The 13,737-nt window shown below is 36.7% G+C and overlaps 1 non-coding gene and 1 pseudogene across 1 annotated transcript; one reads left to right on the forward strand and one right to left on the reverse strand.

Annotated features, from left to right (window-relative positions):
- LOC124943307 overlaps nt 1–13,425 on the forward strand; it is a 36,400-nt pseudogene extending 22,975 nt beyond the window's left edge.
- LOC124944144 lies at nt 6,750–6,842 on the reverse strand. Its single transcript, XR_007099805.1, has one exon. It is a non-coding gene; the product is annotated as a small nucleolar RNA Z122 (small nucleolar RNA).
- Nucleotides 13,426–13,737: the final 312 nt, after the last annotated feature.

The raw sequence follows: 13,737 nt of genomic DNA on the forward strand, positions 1-13,737 counted from the left end.
TTTCTTTTGAAGAATTTACTAAAGAAGACTTAGTTATTGCACTCAACGACATGGTCGCTGAGTTCAAAAAATTGTCTTTTCTCATACCGACCCGGACAAAATATGAAACCGGAGAGTCAAGTGGTACCGCTGGTGAGCCAAGCGGAACCGAGACTTACGAACCGGTTGGACTATCCTTAGAGAATGAGAAGCTCAATGAGACAGTCCAATCGTTAACCGAAGAAAATGAGAGAATCAAATATATCACGGCTTCTTGGAAGAGATCTAGTGAAGCGGTAAGCCAGATGTCTAATTACCAAAGACATCCCAAATGTAAATTTGGTATTGGTTATAACAAATCCGCCACTCACAATCATTCCAACGGGATGAAACTCACAAAAGACAATCTTCCCTTTATAAGATTTGTCAAGAGCTCTTCAACCGACAATGAGGCACAACGTGACTCAAAACCAGAAAAAGAAATAAAATATGTAAGTCCAACTGACTCGGAAAAATGGCTTCATCTTGAGAGAAGGAAAGTCAACCGTCCAGCAGGTAAACAAACCGATCTACGACCACATATTATTAATCAAAAGTCACCACAAAATAAGGCACTCTTAGGACAACAGAAAGATGTCAAGCCAAGCACCGAAAAAGTAATTAGAACAATAACCGGGAAAGTTATCCGACTTATTAAAGTCTGGATTCCCAAGGGACTAATAAGCCACGGACCCAAAGAAAAATGGGGACCAAATTCTCTATTGTCTATGAATGCAGGTAAATCAAGACAGAAGTTTGGAAAAGACATCATTGCATCCGGGCAGTCGGCTACTGAAGAACACATCATATGAAGGGAACAAACATGAAGTGGCTAACATCCTCACAAAGCCACTTCTCGAGTCTAAGTTTTATTCCCTTAAAAATATTTTAGGATTGTTAAATTATAAAATTTGAAGAAAAATTGTTAGGAAAAATAAAGCTCTCTTTAAACCAAACAGTTTTTCCAAAAAAAAATGTTAGAAATATAAAGTTCTCCTTAAACCAAACTATTTTTCCAAAAAACTGGCCAAACAAATATAATCTCTTTAAAACTGGCCAAACAAATATAATCTCTTTAAAACCGGCCAAACAAATATAAGCTTTTTAAAAACCGGCCAACAATTACAAGTTTTGAATATTTATTCTAAATAATCAAAAAGGGAGAAATTGTTAGAAAAATTAAGTAGATTAATTTTAAACCGGCCACACATTACAATTTTTGAATATTTATTCTAAATAATCAAAAAGGGATAAATTGTTAGAAAATAATTGTTAGAACTTATGAAAGGTTTAATGAATAGATAAATTAAGTTCAAATAAATATGTTAAACCGCTAAGTCATATCAACTATATTAATTGGTTTAAATATAACAAGAAGTTGTTGTAGCGTAGTGGTAAACAACCGGAGCGTTCGGTTGTTTGACTTCGATTTGAAGTGAAAGCTCGGTCAATGAGATCGGTCAAACATGCATTTAATGAAATAAGTTTAATGAAAGAAGGCTCCGGTCAAACCGGATCGGTCAACCGACACTTAATAAAGCATGAAATGAATTCCGGTTTATTAAATGCTCCGGTTGATTAAATACAGCCGCTCCAGTCATAAATGCTCTGGTTTATTAAATGAATCGCTCCAGTCATAAATATGCTCCGGTCATTAATTACCATCAACTCCGGTTAATAAATACTCTCAGGTTTGAGATGAAATCCGGACAGGTTCAACCTTTGTGCAGAAATCCGGTTCAAGTTCAGGACTAGTTGAGTTGCAAAATATCTTGAAGATAACGTATTAAGACAAACAAAATATTCCTTGAGAATATGTAAGAGAAGAAACCAGGCATGGGGCAAGATAATGATTACAATATTCCTTGGGAATATGTAAGAGAAGAAACCAGGCATGGGGCAAGATAATTATTACAATATTCCTTGAAGAATATGTAAGAGAGAAAAACCATCGGCTTATGCATGTCTGCCATGTGTCCAAACCGGCTTATGCATGTCTGCCATGTGTCTAAATCGGCTTTTGCATGTCTTCCATGTGTCCAAACCGGCTTATGCATGTCTGCCATGTGTCAACCGGCACGGCTTCCAGTGACCAATCTCCTAGAGAGAGAAAAGATGACTGTTGTCATCTTTTCACTATAAAAGGAAGCTGAATCATTTCAAGAAACAAGACTCTCCCGCGAATACGTAAATACAAGTGAGATCATTATGAAAAAGCTCATTCAAGAGAGAAGAAATAGAAAACGAAAGATTTTACGCATAAGTGATTGAAATTCCGAAAGTGTTTGTGTATTGTGTGTGTATTTTACCAAGTGTAAAAAGTTATTGTATTACATCATAGTGAGTGGTGTAACCGACAAGTAGCGATTAAGGCTCGTTCGGCATTGTGTGAGTGTTCTAACATTCAAGTTAGTGGAGATCCTTCTCATAATCTGAGAAGAAGAGGTGACGTAGGAGGGTTTGCTCTGAACATCCATAAAAAATCATGTCTTGTGTCTTTTACTTATTTCCTGCTTATTTACTCTAAAACCGAACTACTATTAACCGAAACATTATTCTTAAACCAAAAACGGTCTATCAATCCTCCTTAACCGACTCCCCATAAACATCATCCAAGTCATGTGTGTTGCTTCAAACTGAAATAGACATTTCCGCACTTGAACCCGGTTCAAGAGTCTGTAACAGTTTACGTAGTGTTGAGAACGGTTGTAGTCTCTAACCGGACTATCATCAATCAGAGTGTGTTGTGTTGTTGTAAGCGGTCAACCCTTCCAAAACCGGAACCCCGGACCTCTAAGGGCGACCCCGATCCTAACAATAATCCAAACCAATTAGTATTATTCTATATATTCATCCAACCTATGTATAGAATAATCGAAATCTAAGTTTATCCTAATACATGAAAAAAATATATAAACATAAATTTCTTTTAATACATAAAAAAAAGATAAACAAGACTTATCTTACCACTGAGTTCACTAATAAAATAGATTTTCCTTTCTTTGTTGCTAGGTTTCAAGGTAAAAAAGATCAAAGTTAAATAAAAAGAAAAACAATAGTTATCATAAAAGTGAAAATAAATTTAATTACTTGTAAGCCTCTTCTGAATGAGATCGATGTAAAGACGAAAAAAAGAAGAAAATGAATAGATGAAGAGTGAAAAATATGTGAAGACTAAAGAATAAGAGATTAAGAGCTAAAGAAATTGTGAAGAATGAATGAAGAAAAGATTATGAGTGAAAGAACGGTGAAGAGTGAGGAAAGAAATGGTGAAGATGCAAGAGAAAATAAAAGAAATATGAAAGAAGAGGCATGGAAGAGAAAATGAAGAAAGAATGAAAGATGAAGAAGCAATTAGATGAAGAATATTAGGTTAAATGAAAAGTCGTAGATATGTTAGAAATTAGGGTTTTACTTATGGATTATGGGCCTTCATATGGGCTTTGAAGAGAAAGAGAAGGAAAAATATATTTTTTGAGTTTTAATATTAAATAAAAAATTATATATTCTATACTTATGCTCGAAAAAGCTCGACAAGCCATCGAGCAAGCATTATATGAGCTCGAGCTTGACTCGAATTTTAAACGAGTCGGCTCGAGCTCGGCTCGAGCTCGGTCAAAGTTAAGCTCAAGCCGAGCTTTGATCGAGCGGCTCACGAGTAGCTTGACTCATTTGCAGCCCTACTCCCTTCCAATCGTTGACGTGTCCCTCTTCAATTTCCAGGGGGAGTTTGATTTGTAGCAGGTGTTCGAGCATTTTAGTTTTTAAGATAAGATCCACATTAAGCTTGCCTCCATTAGCTGTTCCGTTTTTGCCCCAAACCTTGTTGGTTTGCCATGTTCGGTTTGCGTTTGTTTGTGTAGTGTAGACATAGGTTTTGAGGCACTTGTAGAACCCCATCATGACACTAACCGACCATAGAACGATTTCCTCGTATTCGACTTTGTTGAATGAGTTCCAATCTTGCTCGAATCGAATTTTGAATTGGAAAATGATTTTCTCACTCCTTTCATTGGTCATGACAAGTTCTTGCCTTTGGAACTAGGCGAGGGACTTGAGAATTTGGTTATGAATGCCCGCCAGATTTGCGATTTCATTTCGTCCTATAATTTATAACTTATCGGGGATTTGAGCGGTCGGGGTGAGGATGTGGTGACATGCCATAGTGGCTGAGGTGAGCCCAACTGAAAAAATAGGATCGTGACTGGTTAGGGTGGCAGCGACATGGCCTGTCGAAAGAGTAGTGCTGCTGGTTTAGTTGACAGTAGTCAGGCCGGTCGGGGTGGAGACTACATTACCAGTTAGGGGAGGGGGATGTTGGGAGATGAGTTAGGAGACGGGCGCGACCGGTTGACAGACCAGCCATGTGACTAGTTGATGCAGTAGTTGGATTGAAGACAGCGTCATCTGCATCAACAGTGTTGTGATCGGTCAGACAACTAAAAGAAATTGCAGCCCTTTCAGCCAATTTCTCTAAACTCCCATTATTTTTCCTTATGCTTTTAGGTCGGTTAAGGAGGCTGGTCGAGCAGAGGCTGGTCAAACGGAGGCTGGTTAAGCGGATGCTAGTCGAGCGTAGGCTCATCGTGGCTTAGTTGCGCAATAAACAGCCAAATGCCTTAGCAAACAACAACAATTCAAACCTGAAGCAGAAATCAACAACAGTAATCTACAACATCAGATTTCAACAAAGGAGCTAGCAAAAACCACCCAACCTAGACTAGCCTAATTGAGAATCAAACTGCACAGTAAACGGCAACCAACAGATCCCCAAAAAAGTAGCCAAAAGAAACCAAAAACAATAGGCAAAGTCAATTACACAACAGAACGACGCTAGACAATATCATGTCGTCCGTGCAGATCGGGTCGTGTCGCCTGTGCCTATTGTGTATCCCGTGTCGATCGTGTTGTGTCGCCTGTGTCGATCGCGCTTACTTTGATCAATGCTAATTTATGTGTCAATTTTATGACCTCCGACTCAAGACAATATTGTGTCGCCTATGCCGATCGTGTCGTGGATGACGTTGTGCCAATTGCGCTTCCTTAAAAATCGTGGATGTGTCTATCATGTCGACTATGCAAATCACGTTTTCTTAAAAATCTTCAAAACTTTTCTGTCTTTCTAAGATTTTGACTATTGTTATGTATTATATTTTATAATTCAACTAATGAAAAAGTTTATATAGGCTTGAATCAAGAGTTTAGTTTTGTCCTGTTTTGATTGTTGGATCAGACATTCAGAGTTTTTAGTCTCTTAAAGACTTTAACTTATGCAATAGATATTCTGAGAGATAATGTTTGATAGAGTAAAACTTGTCAAAACTGCTATAATCAAGTCTTAAATTGTGCAATGACAATGGAACAATTTTTGATGCTCAAGACCGATACAAAAGGCTAGTTGAACGACAGTTATAACTTTATTTTATTAGACTAGATATTACTTATGTTGTACAACTAAGCCAATTCATGCTCTCTTAGATGGGTAAAGTAACTTAAAAATACTAATTTTTATATAGAAATGTTAAATCTATGAAATTTCAAGTTTATTGTGATGTTGATTGGGATTCTTGTTTAAACTTTCTTGAATAAATAATCTCTTAAAATATCAAGAAACAAAATATAGTAACTTAGTTATATCTTGATTTTGATGTTATATCTTGATTTTGAATTTACTCCTCATTTGTCAATTCTTTTATTGTTGGATTAGAAACTAGTTAAAATATATTCATACTTCACAAATTGCAGACACATTTACAAAGGTTCTTCATCCTAAGTGCTTTTAATTTCTCTATTCTAAGTTGGGATTAATGAATTTCCATCAAACTCAACATTGAGGAGGGGATGTTGAATATAGATATATTTGGCATTTCAGGCAGTTAGAATATACTTTATTTTTCTTTGTATAGAAAGATCATGCCCTAATTTCTATTTAAAAGCTATGCCTTGAATAATAAGTAATTTTCCAAATAATCATCTTCATCAATGTTCTCTCCCAGTCTTCAGATTCGAGAATATTGTCATGGTTTTTTTCTGGAGAATAGGTATAAAAATAGATGAGCAATCAAGTGAGAAAAAGTAAGAAAAGTGGATGCTGAAATGTTTGGTTTTGATCTGATACAGTAGACGGATTAATCATGTTCTTGGAGGTCAGATCGAAAAAAGCAGGAAAACAAAAAAAAAAGTTGATCCCAGGACTTCAATAAAATTAAAAAAATCTTCTATTCAAGTTTGCAATCAATTTCTATTCAAGATGTAGAAACAATTTGGAAGAAGGAACAAGAGATCTCAGATCGAAACGTTCTTCCTTTTCAAACTGTTGCGATTGAAGGAGAGGAAACGGCAGAAGAACGAAGATCATTCAATCTAACCAATCTCCGCCTCAATCAACTTTGTTTTTATTTGCGCCCTTGTCTGAACCGAAATGAATAACGACTACAATTAAGCAGTCAATCTTTACGATTATTCGAGGGCATAACAACTGAAAATCTAAAAATCAACCTTACAGATAAACATTTGTAAGACGATGCTTAGAGGATATTCAGTGTAATCAAACGTGAAGATCCAATCAAAGCAAAGCCTTAAGATTACTATCTGCATCCTAACTAAGCCAAATACGAAACAAATTCTCCTTAATTGGAGAAATTCATAAGGCTACTCAAAGAGGCATTTCGATAAGACAATAAGCAACTAGTGAAAATGAATCAAAATTCATCGAGGGTAGAATTCAAAGGCTTGGGATCAGACTGACGTGCAAAATGATTCGATTCAGCAGAGCTCAGATCTTGAGCCTAAGCTAATAGCGAAGTTTAGCATCATCTCCCAAAACACAATCATAATAAGAAATAAAAAACGAAAATTTGAATCGTATAGAGATGAATTGGGAGATATGAATGTTATCTAGGTTTAAATAGCTGTGACAGAGTTCCTAGGGTTCACGTTCGGCTGATTAATGGGCCAGACTTACATTAGAATTTAAATAATAAAGAAAGGCCCAAGAACTTGTTTGAGGTTTTCTTTTGATTTTTTTATGAGTGAAAAAATAAATAAGTATTTTTTGAAAAATCCATAAACAAAATTAGAAACACGATTACATAAATAAAATTTTAAAAAAAACTAATACAAACAATATGCCATATTATAAAGAAAATTGGGAGAACATGAGAATGAATGTTAGAAAAAAGAGTACTGAATTTTCTCGAAAAAGAAGGTGGTGATGAGGAAATAGTGGGTTACTCTCACACTGATCTCGCATGTGACCTAGATGACCGGAAAAGTATAGGGGCACTGCGTTTTACATTAATGATAGTTTTGTTTCGTGGAACTCTCAAAAACAGAAAACAATGGCATTGTCCTCATGTGAAACATAATTCATGGCTGCAATAGCGACAACGTATCAAACACTTTGGTTGGAATCATTATTGTTCGAACTAAGTGGTTTGAAACCTAAGCAGTGAAGTTCTACGTCGACAACAAGTCCACACTTGCACTCATGAAGAAACCCAATTTTTCATGGTCGTATCAAACTGTTACGACTTGTTTCGTAAGGTGTGTTTTGGGTTCAAGAATCACGTTCTTGATCTATAAGACCGGTGAAATTCTACAATCAAAGGGCAGCGGAAGGTTTTCGATAGAGAATTTAGGGGGAAGGGATAGAAGAATCAAGGGTGCGAAGAGAATTACTGTTGGTCTATACCAAACAGTCCATAGTAATAATAATAGATGAATAGGGCAGAAGTTCATATCTTCATTATTCTATTCATGGGTCCTTGGGGAAGAAAGATCAGCCTTATATAGGTGATGTCTTGCCCCAAAATATTCGGTTACAACAACTTTAAAAGAATAACAGAATTCGGTTTGTAAAATAGAAAAGAAAGCAAAACAAAATAATAATACAACAAAACAGAAATATGGCCCATGTGCACACTAAGACCGAGACCGGGTGCCGAGGAACGTTGCTGGAATTTATTCTAGGACCGAGGCCTTGATTTTAGACCCTAACATTATCTCCCCCTTCGAAATTCGTCGCCCTCGACGAAATAAGACCGTGGTCTGCCGAGTCTGCCGAGCCTCTAATGCGCATGCTGAATATTTCAAAGAATTCGGTCGGACTTCAGAAAGTCCAGCAAGTGTTGGAGTCTTAGGACCGCATTTCTTAGAAGCCTTCGGTCTTCCTGCTCCACGACCAGTCCTTCCTTCGGCCCAGCACGCCAAGTGCAGCAAAAGGGCCATTTTTCTTCCGGGCATACTCTAGAATATCTTCAAACAACCAAGCCCAGTCCTTTATCCAGACCAGCAACACATGCGCAACAACATAGCCATGTCTTTCGACTACCTTCCTGGCTAGTGTTCGGTTGTTGGGTTGCTGGGTTAGCCCTTTGATTATTTTTTGAAAATTTTCAGCAACGTCTTCCAAAACAAGTGAAACACTTTGGCATTCGTTCTTGCTGTTTATTTGTACCATGGCAGCAACATTGTGATTTTCCAAGGCCTTTTCTAGCTAGCTGCCTTGTATTATGTTGACCCGCGACCGAGGGGCACCTTGCTGGACCGAGAAAGTGTGCAAGATAATGACACGTTCGTCCCTTGTCTCAAGCACCAAAGGTGGGTCATAAAAATCTGATTCTTGGACGGGTTCTTGAACTAGTTCTTGAACTTCTTGCTGATTAGACGGGGCCATGAACAATCTGGATTTGTACCTATGATTGGGCTCCCATTTTGTGCTCGGCCAGACCGTGTTAACAATGCATGGTTTGGGCAGCAGCAGCGGTTTGACATTGTACAAGGGCCTGCGACCGAATTGCAGCAAGAGATCTTTCTTGAATTTATGCCACGTCAATGCTTCCATATGGTTGCGATTCCGCAAATATGATTCATGCCACGTTCTTGCCTCTTTTGAGAAATGAGTGCGGACAATGTCTAGCTTTGTGGCATCATTCGTCTTGCCTTCCCTAAAGATTTGCTCGGCAAATAAGAGCCAGCCCTCCAAATCAGTCCCATCAAATTCAGGAATATTAACATTTGTGAGTCGGGTTGGAGGAAGATAGCGATAAGCAATATTATAGGGTCGGGTGCCGAGATCTTGGCCATTATTAAACGCACATTTTTCAATGGCTGTCAAACTTTTTCCAGCAGCATACCTTCTGTTCATATTTGGCAGAAAAGCATTGTGCAAGGCAGCCTGTTCGGTCAAATGTTGTTGTAGGGCAGCATTCATTGAGGCATATTGTTGGGTCAGCCCTTCGAGTAGGGTCTTAAGATCATCCATCTTTGCTGCTATCTGGTTTCTTTCATTTGAGAATCGTCTTGCTCTGATACCATGAATGTTACGACTTGTTTCGTAAGGTGTGTTTTGGGTTCAAGAATCACGTTCTTGATCTATAAGACCGGTGAAATTCTACAATCAAAGGGCAGCGGAAGGTTTTCGATAGAGAATTTAGGGGGAAGGGATAGAAGAATCAAGGGTGCGAAGAGAATTACTGTTGGTATATACCAAACAGTCCATAGTAAATAATAATAGATGAATAGGGCAGAAGTTCATATCTTCATTATTCTATTCATGGGTCCTTGGGGAAGAAAGATCAGCCTTATATAGGTGATGTCTTGCCCTAAAATATTCGGTTACAACAACTTTAAAAGAATAACAGAATTCGGTTTGTAAAATAGAAAAGAAAGCAAAACAAAATAATAATACAACAAAACAGAAATATGGCCCATGTGCACACTAAGACCGAGACCGGGTGCCGAGGAACGTTGCTGGAATTTATTCTAGGACCGAGGCCTTGATTTTAGACCCTAACACAAACACATCGCGAAATATCATTTCATTCGAGAGTGTGTTGAAGGAGTCAAATCAAAGTAGAATTTGTTTGAACGAATGAACATAAAGCCGACATTCTTAATTACGAAGACTTTGTTAGCATCAAAACTAGTGATGAGGCAACACCTGATCGATTTTCGTGATCTCGAACCACGCCAGACCTAAGAGGGAGAATGTTGCATTACTAAAATTTAGAATAAATTTAATTAAATTAGAAAATTAATTTATTTTTTCTTTTTAGTATAAATAAAATATGTAATGCTCTCAATTAGAAAAAATAAAAAAGGAGAGAAATAATAATTCTTGTAATTACTTTTATAAAATAAAAGATTTTATAAAAAAAAAAAGTTTTCATGTCCTTTGGATGATTCTCTCCATACGCCAACAATAAATACAATTAGTTCAGGGTGATAAGGAGCCACATCTACATCCAGCTTTGTTTCGTCTCTTCTCTTATGTGGTCATTCCATGACTGTTACATTAATCACATCTGGCCATGTATTCACAGATGGAAGTACTGAATTCGGTCAGCTAGGGAATCCAACTTCTAACGGAAAGATACCATGCTGGGTCAGGACAAATTGGTGGGTGAGTTCGTCAATGAAATATCATGCGGTGAACATCATCATGTTGCGATGATAACTTCGCGTGGCGAAGTATTTACATGGGGAAGTGGTACACATGGGAGATTGGGACATGATGATACATAGGATAGGAAAATACCGACAATTGTTGAAGCAGTGAAAGATAGACATGTAAAGAACATAACACATGGGTTGAATTACACTAAGAGCATATGCATTCATAAATGGGTATCTGGAGAGCTGATCAATCTGTTTTCTATGGCTGTCGACAACCGTTTGGTTTCACAAGGAAGAGTCATAACTGTTATAATTGTGGACTTGTTCATTTCAATGGTTGTAGTTCAAAAAAAGTTATGAAAGCAGCTATGGCCCCAACTCCAGGAAAACCCACCGTGTATGTGACTCTTATTATAATAAACTAAAAGTTACAGAGGCTGGGGAATGAGACTAATTGTAGAATTATTCTGGAAGAAAAATATTTCCAAGAATGGAATATTGAGAAAATTAGTAACAAATCAATCAATTAGACTAATTGATTTGTTAATTGGCCGTTGATTGTCAAATCAATTACATGATTTTACTATTTAATTATTTACTTTTTTGCAAATGTAATTTTTACTATTTAAGCACTAGACGTCTTATGTAAGAATCACAACCAATAAACTAGCAATAAAATTTCTCTTTTTTTCTTTATTTTTCTACATGGTATCAGAGCATGTTTTTCCTTCTTGAAGAAACCAGTTCACAATTTTCCGCTGCCTCCTCCAATTGTGGAAATAGCCATTAGAGGAGAACTTAAATGATTCTATAATCTCATATTTTTTTTAAAATTATTATCACAAATCTCAGTGCATTTTTTTCCATACTTCAGTTGAATCTGTATCGAGTATCGTCTTCGTGTCTCGACAGATTTATTTTTTCTCCTTTTTTAGCAAACGTCGTCTTCATGTCTCGATAGATTTCTTTCAACATTTTATCTGTCAAAAAAATATTATTTTTCACTTCAAGAGCTGAGCTAAGAGCCAAGAGCCAAGAGCCAAGAGTCAAAAGCCAAGAGCCAAGAGCCAAGAGCCAAGAGGCAAGAACCAAGAGCCAAGAGCCAATAGCCAAGAGCCAAAAGCCACTCCTCTAACTAAGTGAATCATGATTTTTGAATCAGTCAAATTGAAAGAATGTCATCAACAATTCATCGGCACCCTCTTCAATCTCTGTCAAGACTCTATTACACTCCTCTACGTTACATTCCACAATCAGGTGGCTGACATACTCACCAAGCCGACTCGAGAAAGTTTGTGGCAAGTTGGATAGTCTCAACATCTACTACCCAACTTGAGGCGGAGTGTAGAATTATTCTGGAAGAAAATTAATTCCAAGAATGTAATATTGAGAAAATCAGTAGCAAATCAATCAATTAGACTAATTGATTTGTAAATCAATCAATTAGACTAACTGATTTGTAAATCAATCAATTAGACTAATTGATTTGCTAATTGGCCATTGATTGTCAAATCAATTACATAATTTTACTATTTAATTATTTCATTTTCTGCAAATTTAATTTTTACTATTTAAGCACTAGACGTCTTATGTAAGAATCACAACCAATAAACTAGCAATAAAATTTCTCTCTTTTCTTTATTTTTCTACACTAATGTTATTAGGAGGGTTTTGATCCTCGTTCTAACCTCTATAGATTTTAGAGAATGATCCGACAGGGTGGAGCCTAGAAGATCAAGGACGTTGTTGTCTCCCAATATTGATACAATGAAGTATCCTGCAAAACCGTGGTCCAGGTTTACATCTTTATCACATAAATTGTTTGAACTTGTTAGAGTTCCATCAACTTTAGCACTGAAAGATGTTTTACATTTCTTCCAACTCACAGAGGGGGAGTAGTTAGCCTAATGTTTACGGGCCCCAATTGTAGCTCCACCACAATTTGGTGCAAACTCCAGACCATCTTCACCATATGTTAGGAGACCAAGTCCTCCGCGATCTGCCACTCCCACATTCTCTAGGGGTGTAATCAATAGTCTTAAGAAGACAAATGAGTTTCTAAACAAAGAAGTGGTGAAATTGCAAAGCCAGGTATGAAACCAATTTGTTTATAAGTTAGAGAAATTTATGGACTAAGAAATTTGCTTTTGATTTTAGATTAGTGGTTTTAAGCATAAAACGGATTTCCAAGATAAAGAGATTAAAAAGTTTCAAAGAACAATTTCAGAAGCTACTCTTGCAGCTGGAGAAAGATCTTTCAAATGTTCAATTGCAAAGGAGGTCATTACAATTGTTTCAGCTCATGTTATTATTACTATCTTTTCTTGGTTTCATCATAATTGATGTAATATTGTCTTCTTAATATGAGCATCATATGGTTTCAGCTGAAAGGAATGACAGAAAGTTTGCCAGAGGAGGTACTTAACAATGAAACTTTTAAATTATTGTGCAGTCGGATTGAAGAAATTTTAAGCTATGATGAACATGAAAGGCAAACAATGGGCAGCAGCTCATTTGAAGATAATGGGGATCACCTATCATAAACAAATGAAGTTAACAACAAGTCATCAATATCATCTCAGACATGCCGAAAGTTCTAGATATGTTGGTGTTGCAATTCATGGGGATGAAAGAACTTAATGAGCAATTTGAACATGGTGTCTATGTTACCTTAATACAACTACAGAACGGTTCAAAACTCTTCAAGCTGAGTAAAATTCAGGTAAAAAGAAAATGGCTTCGCCCGGGTTCGAACCGGAGACCAAAAAGAAAATGGCTTCACCCAGGACGTGATAACCAACTACACCACGAAACCAAGTTGTTTTGAATAGATATTGTTTTTATTTGATCATTCTGAATTGTTTTGACAGCAAAAGAAGATTCTCAGAGAAACAAGCAGATGAGTGGTGGAAGGAAAACAGAAATAGATTGCTAAAGAAGTATAACCCACCATTGACAAGCAGTGATGAAACTGAATCATCCGATGGTCATACTAGTACTACCACCTAGGAAGGAAGAACACAAATGGTATGATTTTTAACTTTATTGAACTCCTCCTTATGTTTCTCATCACAGAAGAAGAAGATTTATTAGTTATTTTCAGATCATACATGAGATTTTTGAGGACTTGAAATGAGAAAAAAAAATTAATAAATAAATCTAGCAATTCAATTTGCAAAGAGGGGGTCTTTGTATGTAATTTTGTCACTTATTGATTCTGTATTTCTGGTATTTTTGAATTGTAAAGAGGTGTAAACTGTTGCCATGTATCCCCTCTCCCCTCACTTAAAGATACTCAATTTTCAATTTTTTTTAACTGGA

Source organism: Impatiens glandulifera, chromosome 6 (assembly GCF_907164915.1).
Source record: "Impatiens glandulifera chromosome 6, dImpGla2.1, whole genome shotgun sequence".
In the NCBI taxonomy this organism is placed as follows: Eukaryota; Viridiplantae; Streptophyta; class Magnoliopsida; order Ericales; family Balsaminaceae; genus Impatiens; species Impatiens glandulifera.